Below are 17,777 nucleotides of genomic sequence, written 5' to 3'. Positions count from 1 at the left end.
TTGAGAAAGGTTTTAATTTTGCCCCCCTTTTTTAAGGGAGTTTGACACCCCTTGTCTAGTGGTTCTACACTTAATGCTCCTTAACCTCCTGCCTGAGGGGAGCAAGACAAAAGTGTGTGTGCTGGGTGAGTGGGGTCCTTCCTGATGCAGGCGGCCATCTTCCTGCGTCTGGAGGTGTAGATGTCTGTGATGGTGGGGAGGCTGACTCCAACAGACTTCTGTGCAGCTTTCACCACTCTCTGCAACTCAATTTGAGTTGACTCCATAAAGAAATCAACTGTAGATGTACATCCAGTTATTACTTTCCAAGAGTTCCATTCAAATTTGGTTTCTTGTTCATTAGATAATGTTGAGATCAGTGTTTTTTAAATGGGTTTGTTAAAATTTTGTGCTAATATGAGGTTTATTTTTGGCGTGTGATCCCTGTGTTTGATGTACTCATGTGTGTTCTCTATTGTTCAGCTCCTTTGAGCCGTCATTCACTTACTTTCAGTCAGCTCACACTTCTCAGTCCTGCCACGCTTTCACCTGTTCCTGTTTTGCTATCAGCACAGGTTTCTCCATTTTCCTCATCAGCCCAGCTCTAATTATTCTGTAAGTCCTTTCCAGTCCTCGACTGTGTATTGTTGGTGTGATGCCACAGTCAGGTTTGCTAGGTGTCAGTCTCACTTACAAAAGGGGGCCAAAATTAAAAACCTTTTTCAAACTAAGGACCAGTTTCAGAATCTACATTAACTCAAGTTACATACCAGAGAATATTTCTTGGTTGCAGGTTCCTCAACAAGAGTTTGATTGGTCTCATTGGATGTTCTCTGTTGCATTTTTGACATCATAATCAAAGATTACTATAAAAAATTAAAGTGAAAAAAGTATTTTTTGTTTAACATATCATCTTGGGGACCAGATAAGATGTCAACGAGGGCCACATTTGGCCACGGACCTTGAGTTTGACACGTGTGTAAGGTGTCCTGCTGAGGATTTTGTTCAATGCTGCTAAATGAGCCTTTTGTTTCCAATTTTTAATAAATATAGTTTTTAATGGAGCTCCTCTTGTTTGTATGCTTTCTGGGTTCGACTCACCTACTTAGCCTGGTAGATATTTTGCTAACAAACAGGCAAACAGATACACATTCATTCATTCATCCAACCTTTATTTATTGAGGCTAGCCTCATTGAGCCATGGGCACATAAACAATAGCATAATAACAGTAACAATAATGATAATACAATAATAACAACAATAATAACAATAATATAGTAACATATACAATAAGGTGCATAAGCAATAACATAATAACAGTAGCAATAATGAGAATACAATAATAACAACAATAATAACAATAATATAATAACATATACAATAAGGCACATAAACAATAACATCATTGCCTACATTTTGAGCTCTGCCCATTTTTTTTCTAGCTGTACCTGCAAGAATCTTGAATCAAGAAAAGCTAGAATAAAATGCAAAATCCAAACGTGTCTGGTATTTTTTTTTTCATTTATTTATTTTTGTAACCACCTATCAAGGGTTGTATTTAAAGATACATTTGTTAAATTAATAAAAGTTTCTGTCAGTCAAACACATTTTGCCACAGTCAACATCTTGGCAAGTTTTGAAAGCCCCTCGACTGTAGCAGGAAGAATCTGTACCTGCGTTATTTTTAATAAATCCCCCCACCATGCAGTTTCAATCATTCTTAAATCAGTGTGTCAAACAGCATTTAATCTAAAAACCCAAATGTGTCCTATTTATGATGTTATAAATATCATTCACGCTGACTTATGTGCAAAATGCATGGCTCTGCTTCTATTATTTAGCTCCTTGCGCATAAAAAACAACAACTTTAAAACCTTCCTACTAAAGCGATATGAGCCTGAAAAGCTATTAGAGCATGACTTCTGAGAGATGAACAAAACAAAAGGGTTATGTCTGTGCCATTCTAGGAGGAGGGAAGAGTTCTGGGCTATTTTCATTTTGACAAGCCACATTAGTTGTGCCAGCTTTTGCCTTTCGGCAACTCCTGTGTGATAGCTGTTGGGGATATTTTGCTTCTTGTCACAGTAAACTGATCCCTAGACCGAAAACACTGAATGCTGAGAGGGTGTTAACTCTGTTTGTAGTTGCTGATCCTCAGTGTCTGGGGTGATTGTGGGGCCTTCTCATCCCTAGCCGAAACTGCTGATCCCTAGATCTTTGTGGAAACAACTGCATAACTGAAACTGTTGCTCAAACGTGCCATGTATGTTCGCCTGCCTTGAACGTTAGTAAAACAACTATTCCAGGTGTGTGTATATGTAAAGCACATTTCTCATGACTAAATGGTAAAATTCTTACAAAATCTTTCAAACCACAGACTTTGTAGCAATTTGAAGTGCTTGAATATAGTTTTTTTCTGTGATATAAATCAGGGGTTGTTAAACCTTTTGGGTTCAGAGACCCCTTACGGGGAGAAAAAGTTGCAGGGACCCCCTCATATCCCTCATGTTTATTAATAATTTGTTTTCTATTTGTTTCTTTCATGCAATGGAAATATTTGTGTAACATAAATGCTTATAACCTGTTATTTAATAGTGTTAATAAATTTTTTATACTTTCATACATGGGGTGTTTTTCATTCAAGACACACTTAATTAACAAAGTTTTTAATTTCAACTTCCAAAAATAGTAGCAGGGCTAAATTTGTAAACCAACTGATGCTGGAATGCAAATAGTGGGTGGGCTGGGGTCCTTCCCCAGAACATTCTGAATAAAGTAGATGTGATTTCCTGCATTTTGGTGTTGTTGTTTTTTTGTTTGTTTGTTTTTTTCAAAAAGAGGGGTTTTTTTTAATAGATTTTTTGCTTTTTTTTTTTTTTATAGATTTCATAGATTTTTTTACAGAACATTACAACAAAATAACAAAAAAATAAACTCCCACCAAATCCCTCCCACACTGAATCAGTCATACATACATAAACCAGAACAAATCACACAGGCACTGACAAGTTTTCCATATGTGCCACAGAGGGCTGCCACGTGTCCCAAAATCTTTTTACAGAAATCTTCTGGGTATGTCTTGTTTTTTCTAAATTAATGTGGTACATCACCTCTCTTATCCACTGCACATATGTTGGGGGGGTGTGGGTCCTTCCAGTTGCACAAAATTAGCCTCCTGGCCAGCATAGAACCAAAAGCAATCGCATTCTTCTTGCATTTCCTGAAGGACGTATCCATGGAGACCACCCCGAACAGTGAGATGAATGGTGATGCGTGTACAGTTTAGTCACGTATCCCAGAGAATGTGTCAAAAATAGATTGCCAAAAAGGTCTGCAGCTTGGGACAAGTCCAGAATGTATGCAGGAGTGTAGCTGGAGTTTGTCTGCAATGATTGCATGCGGGGTCCAGATTGGCCTTGATCTTGAACAGCTTGTCTTTGGACCAGTGCAGCCTGTGCACTACCTTGAACTGGTTTACAGCATGTCTAAGACGGATTGAAAATGAGTTAATGTTCTTAATGTTCCTTCCCTAGATTGAGTCTGATATGGGTTAATTTGGGTGTATTTTAACGAGTTGTTAAATATCTATGTATTTGTAAATATATATATATATATATTATTTTTATTTTTTTTATTTTTTTTTTGCGGACTCCCAAGCACCATATTGTGGACCCCCGGGGTTCCGGGGACCCCAGTTTGAGAACCGCTGAGATAAACTATTTGTAAGATTTTGACACAAGAACAATGGTTGTTTCTACACATTCAGGTGGACTGGTGTCTACTTTGTAAAATGGAAAGTTCTACATCTCAATGAACTTCAGATATTTTAAGCTCATCCATAAAGTCTTCAATATGCACAAATAATCAATGTGACAGTTTTTCTTTCTTGCATGTCTCGCCTTTTACTTACTGCTGTTTATAAAAAAGCAAATAAAGAATTACTCTGCATAAATAAAACTTTATTGGAGGATTTCCTGCAACAGAATGCAATGCCTGGTGAGTTTCTCTGTTTTTCTCCAGTTTGTTTCTCTGCAGGCAAGCCTTTGGCTCTCACCAGTCCGACGGGAAAAGTCACTTTTTGCAAGCGTTGCCAAGATTTCTACTTGAAGGCCAAATCATGAAGGCAGACAGATGCATCTGTCCACATTCTGTCTATTCCTCTTTTTCAAATGTTCACGCACGCACACACTCGCACTCACACACATAAACAAACACAAACACACAAGCACACAGACTGGGGGCTGTTTCCTCATCGTTCACACTGAGAAATGCCCTGTAAGGACATCCTTATCCAGCAAACCAGACTCTGCTGGATGCTCTGTAATAACAACTCCAGCCATCCACCATCCAATCAGCCTGGCTCTCTCCTGTGTATGTGTATGTGCTTGCACGGGTGTGTGCATGTGCGTGCATGTGTATGTGTGTGTGTGGAGGGACGTAAGTATCAGATAATGTGCATTTTGTCTCTTTTCCGAGATTGCAACCACTTCAAAAGCACAGAAAATATTTATTTCCCTGACAAGAACACAGATATGAACACCTCACCCGAAGAGAATTAAAAAAATAAAAGTAATTTTATTATAATGTTATGTGGTCAAGTGAGTTTGGGTTTATTATGGAAAAAAATTGAACATCTTATCATTCAACTGTAACTATTCCTGTTGGCGGTAATATATATATATATATATATATATATATATATATATATATATTATTACACACAAACTTTCCGCTTTTTTTTTTTACTGAAATAAATAAATGGAAAGAAAAATAATGCGGAAAGTTTGTGTGTAATAATAACTGACAGTGGTGGATTGTGCTGCTGGAGATTTATGAGACAATTATAGAAAAATCCCATATTTTGGTTTTTAAAAACAATTGAAAAACTTACCAAGCACTTTGGCTCAGCAGTGCAAAGTTACATCATAAATTATAATAATAAATCCAGTCGACTTATTTATATCTGCTCACAGCTTTAACCTGAAATTATGCTGTAATATCTGTATTTTAGCTTTTTAATTTGCTGCTTTTCTGTTTGTTTTACTATTAACTACAATGTCTCCTAAATTGTACACATTCTGTGTATTTTTAGTACACAATCATTCTAGTATGAAATTTTTGTTTCTCTGAGGTTTTCTTTTTATTTTAAACATTTTTAGTTCCTTGTTAATGGAGCCTGGTATAACAAGAAAGGGACAGCTACCACTGTTTAGGATTTAATCAGAAAATGATCACTTTTAGCCAAATAAAGCTTAAAAATGTACATAGAATATGACGGTCCATGGAGCGCTAATTGAGAAAATAACACATTGACTGAGACTAGTGCGTTAAAAAGCCAGTCTGGGTGTTCCAGCACCTCATTTGTTTCTGATGTGTCATATTTTGCTAACCTGGATCAGTTACACTCATGACTCCCAACAAGAGAGGATATTGCCATTATTTACCAAGTGGACAACAGACTATGTTGAAAAATTCATTAATGGACCAATAAAGATTATAGACTCACCATGAAAGCTGAAGCAATACATCAAGTGAGGGATGGGGTCTATTTCCCATAAACTTTATTGACTTGCAAAAGCAGCATAATCGCATTATGGCTATTAGACAAAGTGCAGGTTTAAAAGTCCATTATGTCAAATATAGTGACATCTAAAGGCACATATTGTAAATTAAATCCCCAAACTATTGTGGTTTTAAAAACACAACAAAAAAAGCATGGCTAAGGCCTACACAAAGATGCTAATCTCACTCTATGATTGTGGGTATTCACGCAATGTCCATCCATCCATCCATTTTCTTTACCCGTTTGTTCCATTTTGGGTCACGGGGGTCGCTGGTGCCCATGTCCAGCAATCACTGTGCGAGGGGCGGGGTACACCCTGGACGGGTCGCAAGTCCATCACAGGGCCACATAGAGACAAACAACCATTCACTCTCATTCACACCTAGGGACAATTTAGAGTTACCAATCAGCCTAACATGCATGTTTTTGGACTGTGGGAGGAAACCGGAGTACCCGGAGAAAACCCACGCATGCACGGAGAGAACATGCAAACTCCACCCAGAAAGGCCCCTGGACCGGGGTTTGAACCAGGGACCTTCTCACTGAGAGGCAGCAGCTCTACCAGTTGCGCCACCGTGCTGCCTCACGCAATGTCATATAGCTCAAAAAGGAAACAAACCCCCTTTTTACCATAAAACATACAAGTGATGACTTTTATCATTTCCATAGCTACAGAACCAGCACAAGTTCGAATAGCCCAAACAGCAGATTGTTTCACATCCTCCTGAATCTGCCATGGACATGCTGTGATATAGATGAGTGCCTACAGCGCCCCACCACAGAGAGGGCACAGCAACAAGTTCAAACCATACCGCTGTCATACAACCAACTTTAGAAATAATTTGTACAAACTTCATTGTAGAACTTATTTTCTCATAGAAAGATTAACAGATAACTACAGTATATTGCAAAAACATGTAAAAATGTGTTATAAAATGCTGTTTGTCTTAGTTTCTAGTTTATATTTTGTGTTTTTGGATTTCTAAAGTGTATTATTTGGTTTTCTCTTCACCTTGTGTTTTATTTTGAAAGGAAAGCCTCTTGTCTGTTTTGCTTTTCTGCGTCCATGTCAAACCTGATCATGTTTTGGACTCATTACACCTGTTCTTTGTGTTCATTATCTCTTTCTGTGTTCCTCTGTCAGTTTTCAGTTATGGTTGTCTCGTTAATGTGTTTGTGAGTTTACTTGTGTTCTGTCTGATCTGGGACTCTGCACTCTAATCTGTATTTGAGTCCTCGATTTTGCAACCACTGGAACGCACCCAACAGAGAAGTATCTCCTTCAGAAATTAGATAAATACATTTTCACAAGTTCAACTCTCTCTTTACACCATTTTTGATTCAACAGACATTAATTAGTGGATGTTTGTCTTTGCTTTCTTGAAGAAAACTGTTTTATTTTGAAGTCAAGACGTACCACCCTGCCTCAAATGGCAAAACAACGATAGGTCCTATCTGAATTTGAAGAGGGATTGTTAATACAGCCTCAGCCTGAGCCCAGTTCCACATCACTACCTCAGTCTTCTCTTAGATTGGTTTACTTCCATCCATTTGATATCTTCTGCTTGTTCTGGAGTGGGGTCACGGAGGCAGCAGCTTGAACAAGAAGCCCAGACATCTCTTTCCACAGCCTCCTCTTCCAGCTCTTCTGGGAGGACTCCAAGACATTACCAGGCCAGCTGATAGACAGTCTCTCTAGTGTATCCTGGGTCTTCCCCGGCGTCTCCTCCCAGTCAGTTATGCTCGAAGTACCACAGGGAGGTGCCCAGGAAGCATCCTTACCAGATGCCTGAACCACCTCAACTGGCTCCTGTCGATGTGGAGGAGCAGCATCTCTATTCCGAGTCTCTCCTGGATAACTGAACATCTCATCCCATCTCTAAGGGAGAGTCCAGCTACCCTGCGGAGGAAACTCATTTCAACCACCTGTATCCAAGATCTCATTCTTTCAGTCCCTACCCTACCACAGATGATGGTAGGAACGTAGACTGACCGGTAAACAGAGAGCTTCGCCTTACAGCTCAGCTCCCTCTTCACCACGTTTTGACTTAAAATGTAATTTTTGTTTTATTTAAACAGAATTGGGAAACATAAGTTAGCATTTAAGCATGATATTTCTGCAATTTAAAATAAAATATTGGCAACTTTGTTAATAACGTGTTTGCTAAGGAGACAGTAAGCATCAAACTTTTACTTAATCCTGTTTTATTTGTTGTTTTCATGCTGACATTAAGTGCATACTGTTTTAATATGTTTAGGCCAGGGAAATTAGATAATCTATACCAAAACCAAAAAAAAGTTATGCAAAATTAGCAGCATTCACGGTATTTAATACATTGGTAATATTTGCCCAGTCCAAGTTATTTTCATGCCAGAGCCTTGCAATTAAACTTCACCTGCACGAGAAATGGAAATTCCAGGAAGATCCATCATGCAGTACAACTTAATAGGTGCACTAAATGATAATGCAGTTGAGTCAGTCTTTTTCTAAAATAAAAATAAATAAATAAATAAACATGACCTTTTAAACCTTCAATGCGTTAGTGTTCGACTGTATATAAAAAATGGCAGAGTTTTTTCGTCAATGCTCAGTTTATTCTCAGCAATTCTGTTTTATTATGACTCATTAACCCACTCATTTACTATCGTGCATTTGTTAATAAAGTTTATATTGCAAGAAAATTACTGGTAAAATTAACCTCACTACTGAAATATTACTGCAGCAGCCAAATCGATGTGCCGTTATTGGAAGTATTAGAGAAGTAGATAAAAAGTTACAGATGGCAGTCACATTACAGAGTCCGAGTAAAGCCCCAGAAGTAAGTCTGCTTGACTGCCGTTGCTAGAAGGAGGGATTTGCAAGCATCCGTCAGCACTAACTGGAAGTGACAGTGTTCAGAGAGGTCCTAATTACTGTCTCACTTGACTAATTGTCGTCTTTGAAGAATGTATTCCCACTGAGGTCTTGGGGATTTTATTGAGAGTGCCGCTCAAGACATATAGGTTGCTGCTGACTTTGCCATGCGTTATTCAAAGGCATTAACCACAAGAGGGGAAGTGTAAATACACAGAACTCGGAACCGCTGAAGTGAAGCACAAATGCTGCGGTGCACTTGGAGGGACAATTGAAGCAACACTTGTGCTGAGAAAAGAAATGGGTTTATGCATTTTGCATATGTGGGTGTTACCGTGAGGCCTTGCCAACGTGTTAAGACATCCTTAGCCACAGTCATTCTGACATAATAGGTTGATGTAGTGAGCCCACCTCTGGTTTTCTGGAGCCAAGCATGCAAAAATGACTTGTAGCATTCAAAATAATGCAGGAGAGATGAGCCTTCAGTGTAGGGCAACTCAACTGAATGAATGTCTTCTTTTTTCAGGGTCTTACCATTCAAAGTGCATCAGCTTCTCGTTTCCATGGTTTCCTTCTCTGTGCCAGTGCTATCTTTCCACCAGTCTGGCTGTGTGAGAAAGAGAACGAGAGAGCAAGGGAGGGAGCGGAGACAGACACGGAAAGAGAGAGGGAACGACAGAAAGCTTTTTGCAGTGGTTATCTCTCCTTTGCATAAAGTCCCCTTTGCATTGCCCCCACCCTCGTTCATGAATTGCGTTTGAATAAACTCACCAGCCGGCTCATATGGAAGCCTCCGCGGGTTACAAGTGAGTGGGCGCGTATGAGCTCATCTAATTTGCGGCCTCCTTCAAAAACGACACCGTCTGATCATGGATGAAAATACGAGATCATCTGTCAAATGGCACAGGGGTATTTTCCTATTAGTCCCAACAAGCCAAAAGAGCACGATTCGTTTGAGCATCATAATGAGGCAATTTGCCATTCCAGTATCTCCCTCTTTTCTAACTGACACAGTTATCTCGTTTGGTTTGGCTCAATGAGAAAGGAAAACTTTTTGGCTTATGATTGCTAATTAAGATTTTAACAGACATTAACGTGCAGAGAGAACAAATGGGTGTGAATTTTACATTTGTTGGGGAAAAACCTACAATTTTATTTTGATTTCTACTGAGCAACTAATGCTTGCCCATGCCTTTATTTTGTATCTGTTGATTACACCTTATGAGTGGCACCTCCAAGGGAGTGGGGATGGGGAGCGAGAAGTAGTGTGGGGGCAAGGACCATTCCCACGGCCATCATCCTCTTGAGTCCTCAGCTTTTTCTTGTTGTATATTTTTTTAATTACTCTGGGCTACTTTATATTGTTTGAACCTCAAAAACATAAATGGCACTGTTTACTAGCAATTCTTTTGTCTTGGACGTTTGCTCAAGAATTCTGCCTTGTTACTTCTGCAGTGCCTCCATATTTTTTTCTTCTTTCTTTATTTTAGCGTATTTGTCTTTTTTATATTACCAATTTCATTCCATGTGGTTTGTTTGTTTGTTGTTAATCTCAGCAACTTATACTTTTAAGTGATGTCATGTAAAAGTACAGTAGTCCCGAGGGCCGCGATACTTCGGGGTCTGACTTTCGCGGACTAATTTTTGCAGGTTTTCAACGTAAGATTGTACATGACACACGATTGTCAACTTTACTATTACTCACGTTATCCAGACAGTACGGGATAAAAGGTTAATGAGAGTGGATGGGAGAGGGAATTAACCAATAGGACAAAAAAAACAAAAACAAAAATAAATACTTCAGACAGGCACTGCCATTTTTAGTTTTCTTTCAGTAAGCCTAACTGTAATGCAAGTCAAAAGAACTACACGGCCCAGAGGCCAACAGTGTTTCTGGCTGCTGCTTTCTGCTGAAATTCAAAGAACAGCAATGGAGGGAGAGGAGAAGCCTATTTAGTACAAATAGTTTTGCAACGAAAAGTCGCTCACAGAACTGGCATTAAAGTCACAAATAATCCTGAATCTGAACTCATCCTTCAAGGTGTAGTTTCACTGGTGAGTACCCATGTAAAATGTTGCAGTACTGTACAGTACATATGCGTATGTTGTTAATATTACATAGGTTTAAGAGTTTAGAACATTGTTAAGAACATTGCACTAGTGTGGGAAGGGTTTATAAAGCCTTAAAATATGTATAAATACTTAAATAAATATAATGTCCCTACTTCACAAATTTTCACCTATCGCAGGGTGTCTGGAATGTAACCCCCGCAATAAGTGAGAGACTACTCTATATATGGTATGGCAATATTTTTAAACGTAAAAGTATAAAAAAGAAGAGAACAAACTTCAGTAGTTAAATAGTGAATGTGCTGCTCTGAGTTAGAAATATATGTATAATTAGTAAAATAATAAAAAATAAAATAAAAAAACAAGGTAGGGTACATTTTTAGATGAGTCCTTAATTCCCATTTTCAGTATTTCTTCAAATAACATATAGAACAACAACTTTTTATTTGCAATACTTTATTTAAAGGTTTTAAGTTTGTAGGATATTAACCAAATATAAGAAGCATGTCAATATCCCTTCCTAACCCACCCTAGAGTAAAATAATAATAATAATAATAATCCAGGAGAGCAAAGCAATACAATGGTGACTAGACTGACAGTTAGTGAGATGTAGCAACCTTTTAACACAACTATGCAGAAGCTAATAGAGGCACTGGCATGGTGTCCACATAGGTCAGATAAGGCTGCCAGATCTTAACAAAAGTTTTATAATCACTTCTAAGAGAGTGGGTGATTTTTTTCGAGTGGAGCACAGCTATTCATCTCCGAGAACCACCTTGACATACTTGAAATAGGGAGTTGGGAGTCAGACTTCCATGTAATTGCTACACACTTTCTGGCAACGTATAGAGCCAATTCCAGGAACTTCTGTTGACTTTTACTTAATTGTGTACCCAGATTTGTAAAGTCTCCTAAAAAGCATGTTTGGGGATCAAATGTTAATTGAAATCCTAGAAGTTTTGACATGTTATCAGAAAAGTCATGCTAGAATGTTTTTACCTTTATGCAATTCCATGTGCTATGCAGTAATGCACCCTCTTCAACACCACATCTAAAACAAATGGGATAACGCTGGTTTGCATTTATGTATTTTTTGTGGCGTACTGTATGTTTGATAGAGGAAATTGTAATCGGTCAACCTGTATCTACGATTAATGGTTGCATTTATATGTAGTATAATGTATAATGTAGTATAATGTAGTATGTAGTATATAGGTAGTTGCATTTATTTTTTGACATAATTCAGACCAGTTCTGCATCAACTGCTACATATAAGTCAGTCTCCCAACTCTTCCTTGACCTGTGTAACCCCGACTTTAAAGCAGCACACATTAAGACAGAGTACTCTTTGAAATAAGGCGAGGCGAGTTCCCTTCATGAAGAAGTTTCTCCAGGTTGCTTAAAGGAGGTAGGGCCATATTTGGACTCAAAAAAGTTTTAAGAAAGGATCTCAGGTGAATATAGAAGACAAAGTTCCTACTGGGTAGATTATGCTTCTACCTCATGTCCTCAAAGGACATCAGAGATCTGTCTTCATAGTCCTCCAATTAGCGAACCCCATAGAACAACATAGCAACACTTTTGTAATGTGGTTACAGATTTTGTTGTTGTCCCCATAAATATCAGTGACCCCCCTATCTGCCCCCATTTCAAAACTTTCTAGATGTACCGCTGCATTTTGGTTGGTTTGATTCTGGGGGCTTACTGCAGTTGCAATACCTCAATATTAGACTAGGGGGCGCCTCTTATTTTCTGACAACAGCATGCATGTCTGTCAGTTGATGCCCTCTCTCTGAGCTCAATAAGCATTCCTTTCATGCTGTGTGTAGCTCTGCTGACTTCTACGGAAAAGCTTGAATTTTTCCATAATTATGCTAATGGTCCAGATGGTAGCATGATGAGTGCCATTCTCCTTTTGATATTCACACACTTCAGAGTGCTGGTGTGCAGGCCCACGCAAACTGACACAGGTTCAAAGTCAGTGCTCACACCACCACCTACTCCATTCCATATAATTACTCGATTTTTCCTTTAGCTGCTACAAGCGCCCTCTTCACTGTTAAATGTGTCTGCTGTTGCTTGTTGGTGAGGATTTAACAGATCTTGCAAAGTACAACGGAGTAGCACTTCAGCAAAAAGGCAGCGATGATGTGTTTATTCACACATGCGCTCTTTATTAGAAATTCTGCACAGTCGCTAATAAACATACGCAATAAATAAATAAAACCCGCATGTGGTTCAATAGCATCTTAGCGGGCATCGAACATGTAATATGCAGATGATATTCAATTAATATTTCTTCTAACCCACAAGATGGTTTAAGCTCGAGGTGAAGCAGATGTTGAACCGGTGCTTTGAACTTTCTCCAACTTCTTGAAGAGACAATTTATTTGCTTGTTCTCTTGAAAGATTTAAGCCTAAAATCGGTCCCTATGGCTAAGTTTTCTGTAAAAGAAACACAAATGTCTGTTTTCTTAGACTGCTTTTATTTGGGATGTTCTTGTCAGACCTCTTGATATTAACAAAAATTATTCAAAAGTTCAGTTCTTAAGATTCACCCTCTTAAATTAAGATCATTGTCACAAAGGCAATAACGATAATATTTGTACCCATGTCCATGCATGTGTTTGATATTGTCAGACAATGGACATGTGCCTACACTGGTCCTGTTAGACCTCAGTGCTGCATTTGATACAGTTGAACACAATATTATATTACAGAGGCTTTAGTATGATATTAGAATTACAGGAACAGCTCTAAAATGGTTTTAATCATATTTATCTGATAGATTTCAGTTTTTAAATGTTAATGAATCGTCTTCTTACACCAAAGATAGTCATGGAGTTCCTCAGGGTTCAGTGCTTGGAACAATACTTTTTACTTTATATACTTGTCTGCTGGCCTCCTTAGATAGAGAATTTTACTAATTGGCTTTTATGTTTGTATGTGAATGTTTCTGTAAACTGCCCTGAGACAACTTTGTTGTGATTTGGCGCTATATAAATAAACTGAATTGAATTGAATATGCTTCCACTAGGCAATGTTATTAAAAAAGCATGGGATTTTCATTGTTATGCTGATGAAACACAGTTATATTTGTTCATGAAACCCAATTAATCCAATCAGTTACTTAGACTATAAGCATGGCTTAAAGACATGAAAACCTGGATGACCCATAATTTTCTCCTGTTGAACACAGATAAGACTGAGGTTTTGGTTTTTAGACCTGAGCATTTTAGGAAAAAAAATTTCAGTCTTTTGCTCTCTCTGGATGGCATTAATCTGGCCTCCAGCTCTAATGTTAAAACTCTTGGTGTTATTTTCAGTCAGGACATGCCTTTTATCTCCCACATTAAAAACATTACTAGAACCGCTTTCTTCCACCTGAGTAATATCACTAAAATTAGAAACATCTTAACTAAAAATGATGCAGAAAAACTGGTTCATGCATTTGTCACATCTAGACTGGACTATTGCAATGGTTTATTATCTGGATGTCCAAATACTTTAAAATGACTTCAGTTGATCCAAAATTCTGCTGCCAGAGTCTTAACTGGCGTTAGTAAGAGAGATCATATGTCTCCAGTTTTAGCTTCTCTCCATTGGCTCCCTGTCAAATCCAGAATTTAATTCAAAATCTTACTTCTAACCTACAAAGCTCTCATCAACCTAGCTCCATTACAGATCTTATATGTCCTTGCTTTCCGAACAAAGCACTTCAGTATCAGACTGCATGGTTTACTTGCAGATCCTAGAGTTTCCAAATGGAAATGGAAGATCTTTCAGTTGACCTCATTTCTTAAAATTAATTGTTAAAATGTAATAGTTTTCATTTGAAATTATTTCTATCTTAACATGTGATTCTCAACCTGCCATTGTGTATCTGTTCCTACCAAACCCAGTCAGTTGAAGCAGATGGCCACTTGTCCTGAGTCTGGTTCTGCTAAAGGTTTCTTCCTCCTGAGGGAGTTTTTCCTTTCCACTGTCGCCTTCATGCTTGCTCAAGATGAGAGTTCTCCGATGGAGTTAAACTCAAATCAATCTGCTCCTCAAATAAATAATATTATTAACTTACTTTATATATATATATATATATATATATATGTATGTTAATGTACACTACCCTTAGATAACTTCTGTTGTGACTTGGCACTGTATAAATAAATTGAACTGAATTGTACTGTTAGCACAATAGCTCTCAGAAAGTGATGATTAGATGGACATCTGCAACAGAATACATTTTGAAGTCACTCCCTTTCCAGATAGCCACTACAGCAGAATGGACTCAGAAATCACAAAACTGGCTACAACTTAATTTTACAGATGATCAGCTAAAATTGTGTGTGGTAGTAGCTGGGTCTCATCTTCAACACAAACTTCAAGGAATGCTAGGCTTTTAATGTTCAATTTGCTTATGACTCATTTTGTTGTTCAATTAAAAGTTCATATTTGCTTGTTTTCATGTTTTGTTGTGGAGCACATTCTAGTACGTTTCAGAGGTGTTTTAAATAAAAAAAAATGTCTTACTCAATTTAGAGAGCATAAACATGTACAATTATTTTTGATGAGTTTATTTTGGTGTGTTTTCTCAGCAAGCACACACACACACACTCCTAAACACACTAGTCATTCACAGTTAAACCCCACAATGACAGTGTTCATCCACGCTCGGCCTCCGATCAAAGAGCTTCTTTCACTCCTCTGTGGGGATTAAATAGCCCTCCGTGATCCTCTCCGGAGCAGAGGTGCACCGCTGTACCTTTTTATTTCCAGCTGAAGCACTGGCCTGTGAAGAGCTGGTCACAGAGGGGGGAGGAGGAAGACACTGATAAGGTGCATCCAGATGCACAAGAGTGGCAGATATGCATCTTCTCGGGTGCGAGGAACACCAGCACTGAAAAGAGCTCATTTTAACTCCACTAATCAGATAAAACGTGATTTGCACGATGTCATTCCTTGAGGAAGTCAGCCAGTAGCTGGGATTTTTTTTTTTTTTTTTTAATGCCACACACACGCACACTTTCACACAGTTGAGAACTCCAGTTTTGTTGTTGCAAGGCTTTGAAATCTAAATGGATTTATTTGCATAGGTTAAATATTCGCACCTTTCAGCGCCCTTTGCAAATTTGCTCACCTTTCATCCCATTCCTCCTACGTTGTTGGAGAGATATGGTTGCTCGAATTCCCATGAAAGATCCGTTTTTTTAATGAAGTTGTGGTTGAAAACACATAAAGAGCTCTTACATTTCTCACTTAGTCAACCTGAGTGTCTATAGTGCAGCTTCTGCACCAAATCCAATGTACAGATCAATATGAGTGCTGGCTCGTCCCCGTGTCTGTTCTTCATGTCCGTGCCGGTTAAACAACACACAAACACACAACAGCACTGCTGAGTAAACATTGCAGCAATCCTTTTTTATCTCTTTCCACTCACGTGTGATTTATTCAGTGCGTGAAAATGGCATGAATTGTTTATGTGACTGTCTGTTAGCGAAATATTTATTGAACCGCCGGACAGATTTTAATTAAGCTTGCAGAGGGAACTCATTGAACGTATACGTATTTATAACTGATTCAGTTTTGGAGTGAAGCCTATTCAAAACGGTCAATTTTACAAATGATTGAGTTGATGTGTGATGGGACAGAAGCTGAAACCAACGAGCTCTAATAGATTATGCACAATCTTAGTTGTTGTTTTTTTGTTTTTTTTGAGTCGTTACAGTTAACTCTCTCTGTTAACAAAATATCTCGTGAACCACTGAATGAATTTTAGTGGAATCTTCAGGAAATAACTGATCCACTTTTCAAGTTATTCTATTTCAGGATGGTCCCCACAGCAAGTCAACTCTAGCAAACACAAAAACTATGACAACTCAGCTGATTTTATGGATTAAGTTATAAATTGGTGTTTCAATAACTGAGTTATTCACAACACATAATCTAAACGTGACATCTAGCCAAGCATGAGACTGCATTAAAAGATTTTCATGGTTTGATGAAAACCAACACGGCTCAACCAAGATAGCGGGCGACATGCATCGCTTCAAGGACTGCTGGGCTTTTAATTCCACATGGACTGGATTGAACTGGTTCAGTTCACTCTGCTGTGAGGTTACAAGTACAGACAACAAAGTTAAGTCGGGTCCTCTGGACGGTTTCTTTGTATTGAAATGTTTCATCTCTCATCCAAGAGATGGTGGTGATAAAATAGTTTCTGGAGTCCGCCCTCTCCCCCGCCAACTCGTCTGAGGCAGCCATGGCCAAAGTGATTCAAAACATCAACGCTCATGCTCAATAATCCAGGTAACAAATCCAGTGTCCAGTTTATCACCATCAAACTGGTTGGCTGTGTGAGTGTGCTACTTATGGGACTAAGTTTGTTGTGGCTCCTCGGACTGAAGAAGTCCCTTGGATGAGAGATGAATCGTTTCAACACAAAGAAACCATCCAGAGGAACTGACTTGACTTTGTTGGATTTATTACCTGGATTATTGATCATGAACTGTGATGTTACAGGTACAGCCTGTTCACCTTCATATCGTTTTGTTTTTTCTCCCAAATCACTTAAACGCATCACCAAGTTGTTGCACTGCACACAAAATAATATTGAAGTGTTTTTAATCCCTCACTGCCAATTATTTATCCAGTCCCTGTCCATTTTCTGTTTGCTCTCTCTCTCTCTCTCTCTCTCTCTCTCTCTCTCTCTCTCTCTCTCTCTCTCTCTCTCTCTCTCTCTCTCTCTCTCTCCTATGCGCGTGCACAGCACCAGCATAGGCTCCACGTCAGAATCTGTGCAGCAGTGCAGTAGTGGGAGCGCAGGCAACACAGAGAGCCTCATAGGAGGCTGCATATCGCTGCTGTATCCTCTGCTTGGCGCTCTCCAGCCCCTCCGCCCCCCCTTCTCTCTCTCTAGTAACTCACCCACAGCCCATGCTCGGGCTCCCTCCCTCCTCCTCAGCCTCCTCTCCACCGGATCCCTCCGACATGGATGTTCCACCGTCCATCGAGCCCGAGGATTGCCGTTTGTTGGCGCAGTGAAGACGGAGAAGGACACTGGGGGGTGGAGGAACCATGCCGGCATCGCGAGCGGATTTAGGAGAAGTGACCATGCCGTGATCTTGCGCATCCAGGGCCGCCGTTTCCCCTGCTTTTGCCCAACAGCACGTAGAAGAATTTGCGAGGGGGATTTAAGCCCTCACACCAAGAAAAGAGGGGGGATCGGATTTAACCACTGTGCATTTTTTGACATTTTTTATTTTGATTTTTTTTTTTTTTTTTTAAACAACATGAAGATTACCTCCCATCATCT

The sequence above is a fragment of the Nematolebias whitei genome, chromosome 12 (genome assembly GCF_014905685.2).
Source record: "Nematolebias whitei isolate Nwh7 chromosome 12, NemWhi1, whole genome shotgun sequence".
Taxonomy (NCBI): Eukaryota; Metazoa; Chordata; class Actinopteri; order Cyprinodontiformes; family Rivulidae; genus Nematolebias; species Nematolebias whitei.
This window is presented reverse-complemented; position numbering follows the sequence as displayed.